This window comes from Nomascus leucogenys, chromosome 25 (genome assembly GCF_006542625.1).
Source record: "Nomascus leucogenys isolate Asia chromosome 25, Asia_NLE_v1, whole genome shotgun sequence".
Lineage (NCBI taxonomy): Eukaryota > Metazoa > Chordata > Mammalia > Primates > Hylobatidae > Nomascus > Nomascus leucogenys.
The window spans coordinates 25,704,227-25,716,489 of record NC_044405.1 but is presented as its reverse complement, the minus strand read 5'-3'; the positions used below and the strand labels follow the sequence as shown (position 1 = coordinate 25,716,489).

The following is a 12,263-nucleotide window of genomic DNA, read 5'->3' as shown; positions in this document are numbered from 1 at the left end:
GAAGCTCACACTCGGAGCCATGTGCAGGGCCAAACAGGTGATTAAAAATCAGAGCACTGGGCTGGACCCAGGCTGAACTCAGGAACAGGCAGCAGCAACAAATTTCCAGTAATGAGAGTCTGCCAGGGACACAGCGCTGTCACTCTCCTCCTGCTACCTCAAGAGTTAAGCCTAGGGACAGCTGCAGGTCTCAGTACCCCAGAACTACATCGCAAAGAGGGGATCAGAGAGGAAGCACTTTGGTTTTTTTCACAGCTCCTATTTATGTGTTCTTATGACATGCACTGTCCTGTTTTCATGGTTTTGTTAAAGTTCCAGGTAGAATGGGCTAATGCATATTAAGACTGAAAACAGAATGTTAAATGGCATCATAGACATATTAGAAACGAAGGGCTTAGAGATTACCTGAGTCAACCTTGTGTGAAAACTGAGAAAAATGAGACCCTAACAATGTTATATGGCAGGCTGCAAAGGCTGGCTTTGGGTTCCAGAAGTAAATGTGTGTGTCTGTGTCTGTGTGTGTGTGTTGCTTGTGTGTGTGTGTGTGTATGGGGGTGTGTGTGTGTGTGTATATATATATATGTATATACAGAGAGAGTATATAAGGTAAATATGTACATTTGCATTTATATATAAATATATCAATACATAAATGTATAAGGTATACATATATACACATAAGGTGTATGCGTGTGGGTGCATATATATGTGTGCGTATATATGTATATGCAGAGAGAGAGTATATGAGGTGAATAGGTACATTTGTATTTATATGTAAATATATAAGGTATATATATACACACATAAGTTGTGTGGGGGGTATATATGTGCGTGCATATATATGTAACATGTATATACATACACAGAGTATATAAGGTATATATATACATATGTTAATATATAAGGTATATATATGGTGTATATATATGTATATATAATATATGTATATTTACAGAGAGTAAGGTGAATATGTATATATAAATATATAAGGTGTGTGTGTGTGTGTGTGTGTATATATATATGGTGGGTGTGCTTGTGTGTGTATCCGGATTTGCTACTGTCTAATGAATAAACAAGATCTGGATTTGAAACACAATAATGTATATGAACGTTATCAGAAAAAGCCCATCGAATTTCTCCCACACTGGGGCACTGCAGAGTCCTTCCCTTCTCGAATGTTCTCCCTGGCACTTGTGTTTATTTCCTTCCTGACCTCTGCCTAGTCGCAGATAGAGATGGATTTTGACAGAGTTGTTCTATTTCCATGGCAACGTCAATTCACATTCTGCAGGTACATTGGCCGCCACTGCCTAAATGAAGGCTCCTCAAGGCTCTGTGTGTTGCCGTGCCTGGCCAAAAATAACTTGGCATGCCACCGTTCCTCACAGCCCCATGGAGAGAGGCATTAAACTGACTGGATGCCAACTGTCAACTCTGTTCCCGTCTTCCTGCTAAAGAGGAAGAAACAGGAACTGCCAGTGTTTGGGGGAGGGGAGCCAGCGAGGCTGCTACATTGTTTCCACGGTCTGAGAAACATCGCCTTTCCTCTGTTGAATGGAACATGAAATACATTCTAACTTGTTCACCCCAGGGGCACCAGATAATTTGTATTTCAGCAGAAGTATTATAATTACATAGTTTAGAGTTAGAATTAATTAGCATTTGGGGAAGTAGTGATAAAACCAAGCAGTTATTAAAAAATTAATTTTAGTAGAGGTCAGTTTGGAGAGAATACTTGGTTTTCTTTTGAAAGATTTGTGTGTGTGTGTGTGTGTATGTATGGTGGGGGAGATAAAAGAATAAAATTATTAAATGATCCTTTAATCAATCTGAAATGTGAAACACCTTATCATTAGATGCTACCACTGGATGTTAAAATCCAAATTAGTGGCACACATGCAGAACATCTTTCAAAATCAGTCAAGAGTTAGGTGAATCTTTGAGGGTTATCTATGAAAAAAAAGAAAGTTTTGTAGAATCCTTTAAAAAGTATATCATGTTCACAAGAATGTGGGTCATAGTAACCTTGACGTTAAACATAGTCAAGAATGATTTCATATATTATACTAGACGCATGAGATACTTAATAATACTTAAGTATTGTTTGAAGAATAATTTTTGAAATCAGTTAACATTGCCTACGGGTGCGCTGAGTGTGAAGCTCTCCTGGGAGGGCTTGCACACCCGGAAATAAAGTCGAATCTTTGCCCTCATGAAGCTTTTACTTTGTTTTGAGTGAGGAGTCAGAAAAGACTGTAATTTTTAAAAGTATTTTTACCTTCAACTGGAGTTTTACAACACTCCTCTAAGTTCTTAAAATCAAAGGCCATCACAGTTAAATTTTAATTTTTTTCTGAAATTGATCACCGTTCCGTGGTTGTATAAAAGACTGTCCTTGTTCTCAGAAGATAATGTTGAAACCGTTGGGGAGAAGGAGACATCATGTATGCAACTTACTCTCCAGTTGTTCAGCAGTAACAATAAGTGTTTTCATTAGAATGAGAAAAAGGGAAAGCAATGGAGAAAATGAGGCAACTTGTTATCAAGTGGTGAGTGGAAGTGGAAGGTATGCTACAGTTACTGTACTATTCTTATAACTGTTCTTTCGTTTATATTTTTTTTCAAAACAATAATGTAGTCTATAGCTTTAGGCAAAAACTCTTTTTCAAGGAAAAGGAGCAGTGTGCAAAAGTTATTTTTTCTTAAAAGAATTCCCAGTCTTTTTGAAAATTTAGAACATCAACACTTGTAAATGTATACTTCTGTAGTTTTCAGATTATAGTAGGAATTACCCTACTAATATTCTGAAACAGGAAGTAGCCTTTACAGATGTACCAACGTTTTTAAGCAGTGCCAATTTCTAAGTAATCTTTTCTTAACTTCGCTTCTGAAAATTTGTAAAATGTCCTTTCGTCAAAAGCTATAGGCTGCATTAATTTAGCTTTTCCTTTTCCTTCCAAGACAACACCTTTGCCGCAGTTTGGGGCCAGAATGATCAGCTGACCCATTCCACATCTTTATACTCTAAATCAAAGTTGTTCCCTTTAAAGAGCTCATTGGAGAGGAATATGTGGGATTTGATAAGCTCCGTTGATGGTTTAATAATTATGAATGTTTAACAGACATTATACATTTATCCCACATTTACTAGTATAAGAGGGAAAATAAGGAATGAAAGCAAATTGTTCTGCAGGGTCCATTTGTGCATGCTATTATGCCCCATAAAGAAAAAAAAATCTTTCATAAAGGATCGTTAGTTTTTTCGTCTTATTTACACCATTAGATGTTGCCGCAGAACATTAGAATATGCATTGGTGCAACGTGAATTGTCTGTCTGCTATTTATTGCATAACCCATTTTATGCAATGTCAAAAAGGAAAACAAAGAACCAAAAATACAGGGTTTATTTTATATTAGGAGATAAGCTCTGACTTTCTGATGTGTTAAGTTGAAGCCTGGAGCATTTTCTCGCTAATCCAGTTTGAGTTTCTAACAGTGAGCTCTGTTTTAAGAGGAAAAAGGGTGATGTAGTCCAATTAATAAGACGGCCTTGTTCATTTTCCCTGGGATGATGAAGCATTGAATGGCTCCCTGGCTCAGTGAAAACAGGGTGGAAAAATGTTGATCCAGGGATTGTAAATTGAGCATGCAGGGCTTTGCAACAGCTTTCCTGTACCTCTTTGGGAATAAGGAGTAGGGTTCACCATACCTGTCCAGTTTTCTTTGCACTTGCCACTGTTTCTCTTAAAGTATTTTGGGAGGTTGCTTTCATTTTGGCGCATTTTTGAAGAAAAATGCCTCCAAGTTCATGCCCAGGTTGTCTGTCCTGATCACACAAATGGCGTTGGAGGTTCCTTATGAATTCTGTATGCAATCTGTCACTGCATTGCTTACGTAGCAGTTTTGAGTGCAAAGCCTTGAAAATTAATGAAGTGCCTTTCTATTTTCTGTTCCAATCTGTGATCTGGTGCCTGGAGGATATTTTGACTATTTTTGACTTCACTTGTTTTTGTTTTTGTTGTTGTTGTTACATATAGTATTTTTTTATTTTTAAATTCTATCTCTAATATGTTATTTTTCTTTTATTCTGTCCATTCATACATCCATGTTGACATAGTTTGGATATTTGTCCCCCCAAATCTCATATTGAAATGTGGCCCCTAATGTTGAAGGTGGGGCATAGTGGAAGGTGTTTGGGTCATGGGGACAGATTCCTCGTGTATAGCTTGGTGCTGTCCCTGTGATAATGAGTGAATTCTTTTTCTATTAGTTTATGCAAGAGCCGGCTGTTTAAGAGAGCCTGACACTTCCTGCCATCACTCTTGCTCCTTCTCTCATTGGGTGACCCACCTGCTACCTCTTCACCTTCCACCATGATTTGAAGCTCCCTGAAGCCCTCACCGGAAGCAGATGTTGGTGCCATGCTTCTTGTACAACCTACAGAGCCATAAGCCAAATCAATCTTTTCTTTGTAAATTACCCAGCCTCACGTATTCCCTTATAGCAGCACCAAACAGACTGAGACATATATGCATAGTTGTATTCTTAGATTTTGTTGTTGTTGTTCCCAAGATAGATTTTCCTTTTTTTTCTTTTCTTTTCTCCATGTCTCTTCATTCACATTACAGATCAGGCACAGGACCTGGGCTGAAGTATGTACGGGGTAGGTAGGTTATGTTCTCTCCTCTTTCTATGCAGTCAATGTGAGAATCCCAGCACTTTGGGAGGCCAAGGCGGGCGGATCACCCGAGGTCGGGAGTTCAAGACCAGCCTGACCAACATGGAGAAACCCCGTCTGTACGAAAAATACAGAAAATTAGCAGGGCTTGGTGTCACATGCCTGTAATACCAGCTACACAGGAGGCTGAGGTAGGAGAATCGCTTGAATATGGGAGGCAGAGGTTGGGGTGAGCAGAGATCGCACCATTGCACTCCAGCCTGGGCAACAAGAGTGAAACTCTGTCTCAAAAAATAAATAAATAAATAAAAATAAAAAAATAGTGGAGGAAATGGGCAAGCATTGAAGCTGAGAATTTTCTATGGTCCCTTCCCTTCCCTGAAGTTCTGGGAATGGCCACTAGGGACGCAGTTGTGCTGCTAATGGGTCTCAGGAGAGGCGTTGCCCCGGTGTGAATAAGGGAGGTTAGAGCACTATTACTGTTATGGTATATAACTATACAGTAGTATAAATTCACTATGATAACTTCACTGAGCAACGGTACAAATCGACAAATGGACAACAATTTCTGTCACTGATTAATCAAATAGTCAGAAGTCAATAATCTGCTAAGAATATTCTGACCTCTACTGGCCCTTGGCAATAGATGGAGACAGAACAATGAATGCCACAAACGTGAAGACAGCCTCCCACTCTCTCCTCTCCCACTTCTCCTACAGGCTTTGAGGATCACCAAGTTTCACTCCTTCATTCGCATGTCTCTGACATTTTAGAGTCCAGAACATCACTAGATACCCATAATTTCCAATGACGTGAAGGAATAGAGATAAGATTTAGTAGGAGAGTAAACTTACCTCTGTCCTTGCTGTTGTATCCCCATTGTGCAGTGGGGTGACTTCCCAGAGTAGGTGTGAAGTCAGTGTTTGTGGAATAACAGATATGAAAGAAAACAGACTCCGTTTTGTAAGAAAGAGCAAGTTTCACTCAGGATAAAATGGGCAAGGGAATTTCTTCTTATGTGTAATCACTGAATCATGCATAATTGGAAGGGAAAGATCACTGCTACGTTAATTTCCTCCTGCAAACGCACACACTCTCTTCTTGCAAAACAGTGTAACCTATCTCCCTTGCCTTTCTCATTGGAGAAAGCTGTTTGCATGCAAGTGTTTCCCCCAAAAGCAAGACCTCAAATAGAATACTTTTTTTTGTTGTTTTTGTTTTTTGTTTTTTTTGAGATGGAGTCTTGCTCTGTCGCCCGGGCTGGAGTGCAGTGGCTCCATCTCGGCTCACTGCAAGCTCCGCCTCCCGTGTTCACGCCATTCTCCTGCCTCAGTCTCCCTAGTGGCTGGGACTACAGGTGCCCGCCACCACGCCCGGCTAATTTTTTGTATTTTTAGTAGAGATGGGGTTTCACTGTGTTAGCCAGGTTGGTCTCAATCTCATGATCCGTCCGCCTCGGCCTCCCAAAGTGCTGGGATTACAGGCGTGAGCCACCGCGCCCGGCCTAGAATACTTTTTGTAGGTTGGTGAAAGAGTGATTTATGTATAGGCAGAGGTGCAAAGAGACTGTTTTACTGGAAGTGCAGGATTGTAACTTTATGAAGAATTATAAAATTTGTAGACTCATGAATATTAGAACTGAAAACAACATTAGTGATTCTAGTTTCATCTTTTCCATGTTTTTAGTCGAGGAAACCTTTTCTTTGGAGAAATGGTAAAGTTTAACCACAATCACATTCATTTTGAATATTTTTGTTATTAAGTAACATATGCTAAATTTATGATATTTGTTTTCAATAAGCTGTGAAATTGATGCTCTAATCAAGAAATTAATGTAATAACTTACATTAAGCTGAATTTCTTGTATTTAAAATTTTATCTCTATGTGAATATATTTTTAATGTCACTTTTTATCAGCCCTGTTAACTTGAGGGCTGTGGGAAAATTCCTTATTTCTTTATCTATAAAATAAGGATGGTATCATATTTGTTCTGCTTTCCTCTTTTCTCAAAAGTAACTGAGAAAACGTGAAAGCACTTTATGAACTATAAAACAACATACCATGAAGAGAATTAAACAAATGAATATAATTTTATTATTCTCCCAAATAAATCCAACCTTTATTATTAACACATATGTGAACAGTGCAAAAACAAGTCTGATACATTTTTTCAAGGTCAGGAATTTTGTAGAATTTTTAAACTATAAAAGAAACATGACATGATTTTCTCAAACATAAATTTCTTGCTTTTATTCTGATACACAAATAAGCACAATACTGATAACCCATGGGTCAGATCTGGCAGGCTTCCAAATTAACCCATCTGGCAGAGGTCTTGTGATTCATGGCAACATCCGGTCCCTGGGTAGGGTCTTATCAGGAGTTCTCAAATTGTTGACATACTGTTTACTATGTAACTTACAGACGCTGAAAAGGATCCTGATTTGTTTCAGAATCAGAAGAATGTCTGGCTGATGGTCTTGCACACAGACACTTCAACCTGTATGTTGCAATCTGTAGCCAATGATTGTAACTTCTGTAATGTACCCTCCACTGAAAAAGGACAGCTCCGGTGTGAGGAGTTCTCTTCCTTCTAAACTTTCTTATAAAGGCCTTCCAACTCCTAGGCGACTCTGGAACACACCCAACTTTTGTTGACTTCCTGAGTCAGTCTTGACATTTAGTTTTCAATAAAACTTTGTGAATCATCCCATTTGATTTCGAACAAATGTTTATCAAACCGTTATCAAACCTCAACAGTCTTAATTTTCGTCAACAATACTAACATTTTGAGCAACTTATTATTTAAAAATTGATATATATTAATCCCTAAAAGGTGGACTTATGACAATGTAACAAGCATCATATCTAAAATGCCACTAGAAAATTCCTCATAAAAATACTATCTCTGTTGAATTAATAAATTCTCCCTTCAATTTCATAGTCTTTTTTTTTTAGAAGCCTAGTCTGTATAGCGTTTATTTCTATATTAGACCTGGCTATACTCATTAGTGATTTCATAGTGCTTTGTTATTTATTTTAGAGTGCCTTGGGCGGGGGCAGTTTTAGATTCTTTTTTTTTTTGAGACGGAGTCTCGCCCTGTCACCAGGCTGGAGTGCAGTGGGGCGATCTCAGCTCACTGCAAACCTGTGCCTCCTGGGTTCAAGGGATTCTCCTGCCTCAGCCTGCTGAGTAGCTGGGACTACAGTTGTGTGCCACCATGTCTGGCTAATTTTTTGTATATTTAGTAGAGACGGGCTTTCACTGTGTTAGCCCGGATGATCTCCATCTCTTGACCTCGTGATCCGCCCGCCTCGGCCTCCCAAAATGCTGGGATTATAGGCATGAGCCACCTCACCCAGCCTAGATTCTTTTAGAGAAAAATCAGAGCATTTGTAATAAAGTTTGCTTTCTGTTCTAGTTTTGTTTGGCTTCAGAATGCATGTATAAAATCTTTATAACTTCCCAGAGTATGAAGGCATTGTGCTTGGGCCTCGTTCCTGTTTTTTAATGTGATTACATATGAGATCTTTCATAGAAATTTTACTAGCTGGCGGTCACTGTGTGTGAAATGCTGCTTATTGACTGGATCCATGTCTATGTCTGGTTTTCCTCGTCATTCTGAACCCACTGCATGTCGGCATTTGCCAGTGGGGTGAAGGTACACAGACAGGCCTTTTGGAAAACCAGGCTCAGGCCCCGGGCTCTGAGTGAGAGGAACAAAGGGGAGATGTCATCCCCTCACCTCCTCCCAGTGAAAAATAGAAAATCAAATCTCCTTCGGCTACTTGGCAAGGATCTAGCAGTTATTTCTCCAGTGTAAAAGAGAAGGGTCTTGGAAAAAGACCCTTTGCTAATCAATATACGAGTAGGAAAGATTAGAGAGGTTTGACATCTTGGGCATTAGGGTTCACCGCCTGAACTCCTTTGGAATTCCACTTTCTGTTTTATTTTCTTGGAATTTATGGCTGCAAATGACTGTGCTTTTGGAAACTGAGGGCCTGATGAAGGTTCTTCCCTTGCCTACGTAACAGGTGACACTCACAGACTGACATCAACTTCCAAAAATATGCAGAGTTTTAGAGAAAAAAAACCAACTCTTCAATGAGGACAAGTTGCAATTTTGTACAAAGAGGAAGCAACACTAACTTGGTGTTTTAGGTATTAGGGAGCTCACCCGTGTTCAGGCCATTTTACCAAATTTAAAATTTTTAATAACCAAAATTTTACCTTAGAAATGTAGCATTTTGCCATCATTCCTTTTGTCAAAATGTTGTTTTTCTGGCTGGACACAATGGCTCATGCCTGTAATCCCAGCACTTTGGGAGGTTGGCAGGAGGATTACTTGAGGCCAGAAGTTTGAGACCAGCCTGGGCAACATAAAAGAGACCTTGTCTCTACAAAAAAGTTAAAAAAAAAAAAAAATTAAACGGCTGTGGTGGTTTGCACCTGTGGTCTGAGTGGCTTAAGAGACTGAGGTAGCTGGTTCCCTTGAGCCCAGGAGTTTGAGGCTACTGTGAGCAATGACTGCACCACTGCATTCCAGTCTGGTCGACAGGGCAAGATTCTGTCTTTAAATAATAATGATGATAACAACAACAACAATACTAATTTTAAAATGTTGTTTATCTCCATATTTAAATGCCAAACTATTTAGTTAACATTTTTTATTTGATTTCAATTAACCTATGCTTGGGATCTTTTTACCATTACCAATTTGCCTTTGAAATACATAATAGAGTTATTCTAGTAATCAAAAAACAGACTTTTGAGATCTTTTCCCTTCTCTTTTCGATTTATAAATAGCATATTAATTCCCATTTAAAGTGTGGATGCAGTGTGGCTGTCGGCATATTCCATTTTAGTAATTTCATTATTGATTTATTTCTTTTCTAAAAGTTACAAAAGCAATGGTTATTTGCTTTTGCAAATAGAACTGACTCAGAATGGTAAATACTCACAGTTCATGGTTTCTTCCCTTCCTGACAGTGTGAGTCAGAAATTAAATAAATCAGTGATGAAATTCCTAGAATGGCATCTGCTGGGACCCACACTGCGTCCATACTCCATCCCCTTCTCTACAACCAGATTAAACATACTCTCTCCATGTAGGGTGGCTCCACTTAGGAAAATAAAAGTGACTCAACTCTACCCATTTTTCCACAGGTACGTTTAGCAAATACCGGTGGGTTTTGGTTACAAAGGTCCAGGGATTGGTGCTCTAGGAAAGCAGTTCAGGAAAAGGGTCTGTATGCAGGAGTGGAGGGGTGAGAGGGTACAGAGAAAGCTGCTCTGTGATAGGCTGTCCAGAGGGCAGCTCCAGCAGTCTCCTGTGAATGTAAGTTGTTTATACATTTATTTTTTTGAGACAGAGTCTTGCTGTGCTCTGTCACCCAGGCTGTAGTGCTGCGGCATGATCACTGCAACCTCCATCTTCCAGGCTCAAGAGATCCTCCTGCCTCAGACTCCTGAGTAGCTGGGACTACAGGTGCACAACACCATGTCCAGCTAACTTTCGTATTTTTTGTAGAGAGGGGGTTTCACCGTGTTCCCCAGGCTGGTCTCAAACTCCTGAGCTCGAGTGATCCACCCACCTCAGCCTCCTAAAGTGCAGAGATTACAGGTGTGAGTCACCACATCCAGCTGTAGATGCAAGTTATATTCACAAATGTAAGATGGACATTAGAGTACGTGATTTGCCTGCTATAGAAATACAGCAGTGTGTATATAAAGATGTAAATGCCATATTTTTTACCCATAAGACAAATAGAAGAGCTATATGCTTTAATGATGCATAGGACTATTTTCTGAAATCTGCTACTGGTATTGAATAGTTGCAGCTGTTTTTTTAAATTTATTTTTGTTATTATTATTTTTGAGACATAGTCTAGCTCTGCCACCCAGGCTGGAGTACAGTGATGTGATCTCGGCTCACTGCAACCTCTGCCTCCAGGGTTTAAGCAATTCTCCTGCCTCAGCCTCCCGAGTAGCTGGGATTACAGACGTGTGCCACCACGCCTGGCTAATTTTTGTATTTTTAGTAGAGACGGGTTTTCACCATGTTGGTCAGGCTGGTGTCGAACTCCTCACCTCGCGATCTGCCCGCCTCGGCCTCCCACAGTGCTGGGATTACAGGCGTGAGCCACTGGGCCTGGCCAAGTTGTGGCTGTTATTTTGACATGGAAAGTTTTTTTTCCAATCAAAGTGTAACTTCTCTGATAATATGCTTTGTATTTGTGATTAATGTTTTAGTAATAGTAGGGCAAAAGATTTTTTTTCCTCTTTTGATTACCACTAGACCAATATTTTTTGTATTATATTTAAAGTTGATATTTTAGTAACATAATAAGATAAAGTATGTCTTTTTCCCTTTATAACCACTAATCGGATGTTTCCAATGTAACAGTTTCTGCTAACTCTCCTGAATCTGGGGTCACTGGTTATCAAATACCGTTTAAGCACTTTATATCTGAATTAAGCCGATTTTGTTTGAGCCACTTGATTTTTCCAATGAAGCAAGAAGGAGCAAATAAGTGGTAAAAGCAACCTTGGCTTGTTTTATTTTTCCTCCATGAAGTCAGTGAGTCCAGGGCGCCCACTGGTATTTTTCATATTTCTCCTGGACATCCCAGGCAGTAGCAGGTTCTGAGAAATGGCATCTAACCTTTCAAACGGAAGATTTTATTTGCTAGAATATTCACTCTTTATTGCTTATCTCAGATTCAGGTGGGATGAGTGTCGTTACTGTCCCCTCGTGCATGAGCTTGAGATCAGTTGGTAGCTAAGCCTAGCCGATGCTCATTCGTCTTTGACATTAACAGAGTAGCTCATAAAATGCGTTACAGATTTTTGAAATGCAAGCATGAAGTGCATTAGTAACAAAGCTCCTTCAGTGAATCTTTAAGAATCTGGAAAAAAGCACAAGTCAGCTCAAGAGTGTTATATCCATGGTTCACTTTGCAGCAGTGACTTTATATCTCATTTTGTGTGTGTGTGGTTCTTTGCATCACTTTGAACATCTTCTTGAATGAAAATGAGTCAGATACAGCTACTTTGCTCATCTCCTGTAGACACACACTTTGATTAATAGAGTTGTTGGTGAAGTGTTAAAAGTCAAGAATGTTGTTATCACCACACGCAGAGGGACTGGATATTGGGAGTGTAGTGGGATTTTAAATGAGAAGCACTGCATATCACAGTCATAGAGTAACTCCTCGAGTGATTTTACGTGATGATCAGAGCTTCCCCAAAGAGCAATTTAATTGGCATATTTGAAGCTAGAAGTTTCTGACAGCCACCCTGTACCTTAGCAACAGCCTGTTCCCTTAGTAAGAGTCCCTGTAAACAGGTGGGAAAATTAAGGCACTCCAAATGTTTATCAAGTGTAGAACATTCATTATAGTATTTACCTTTTAGAGATATTCTCTGTAATTCCATAAGGCAGTTTAAGCAAGCCACCACCTGTTGTAAAGGGACTGAGAAAGCTCTGACTAATAGACTTCTTCTTAGAATTTACCAGACTTTTTTTCTCAGAATGCTGTGAATCATAAGACTTTCACTAAACTTTCCTATTCTTACCAAAT

General features: G+C 39.4%; 1 protein-coding gene and 1 non-coding gene across 2 annotated transcripts in view; one reads left to right on the top strand and one right to left on the bottom strand.

Moving 5' to 3' along the window:
- DSCAM (DS cell adhesion molecule) overlaps positions 1-12,263 on the top strand; it is a 799,693-nt gene that overhangs the window by 326,251 nt on the left and 461,179 nt on the right. The gene's annotated exons all lie outside the window — the stretch shown is intronic.
- Positions 4,604-4,739, bottom strand: LOC115833196. The gene has a single exon (XR_004028641.1). It is a non-coding gene; the product is annotated as a small nucleolar RNA SNORA51 (small nucleolar RNA).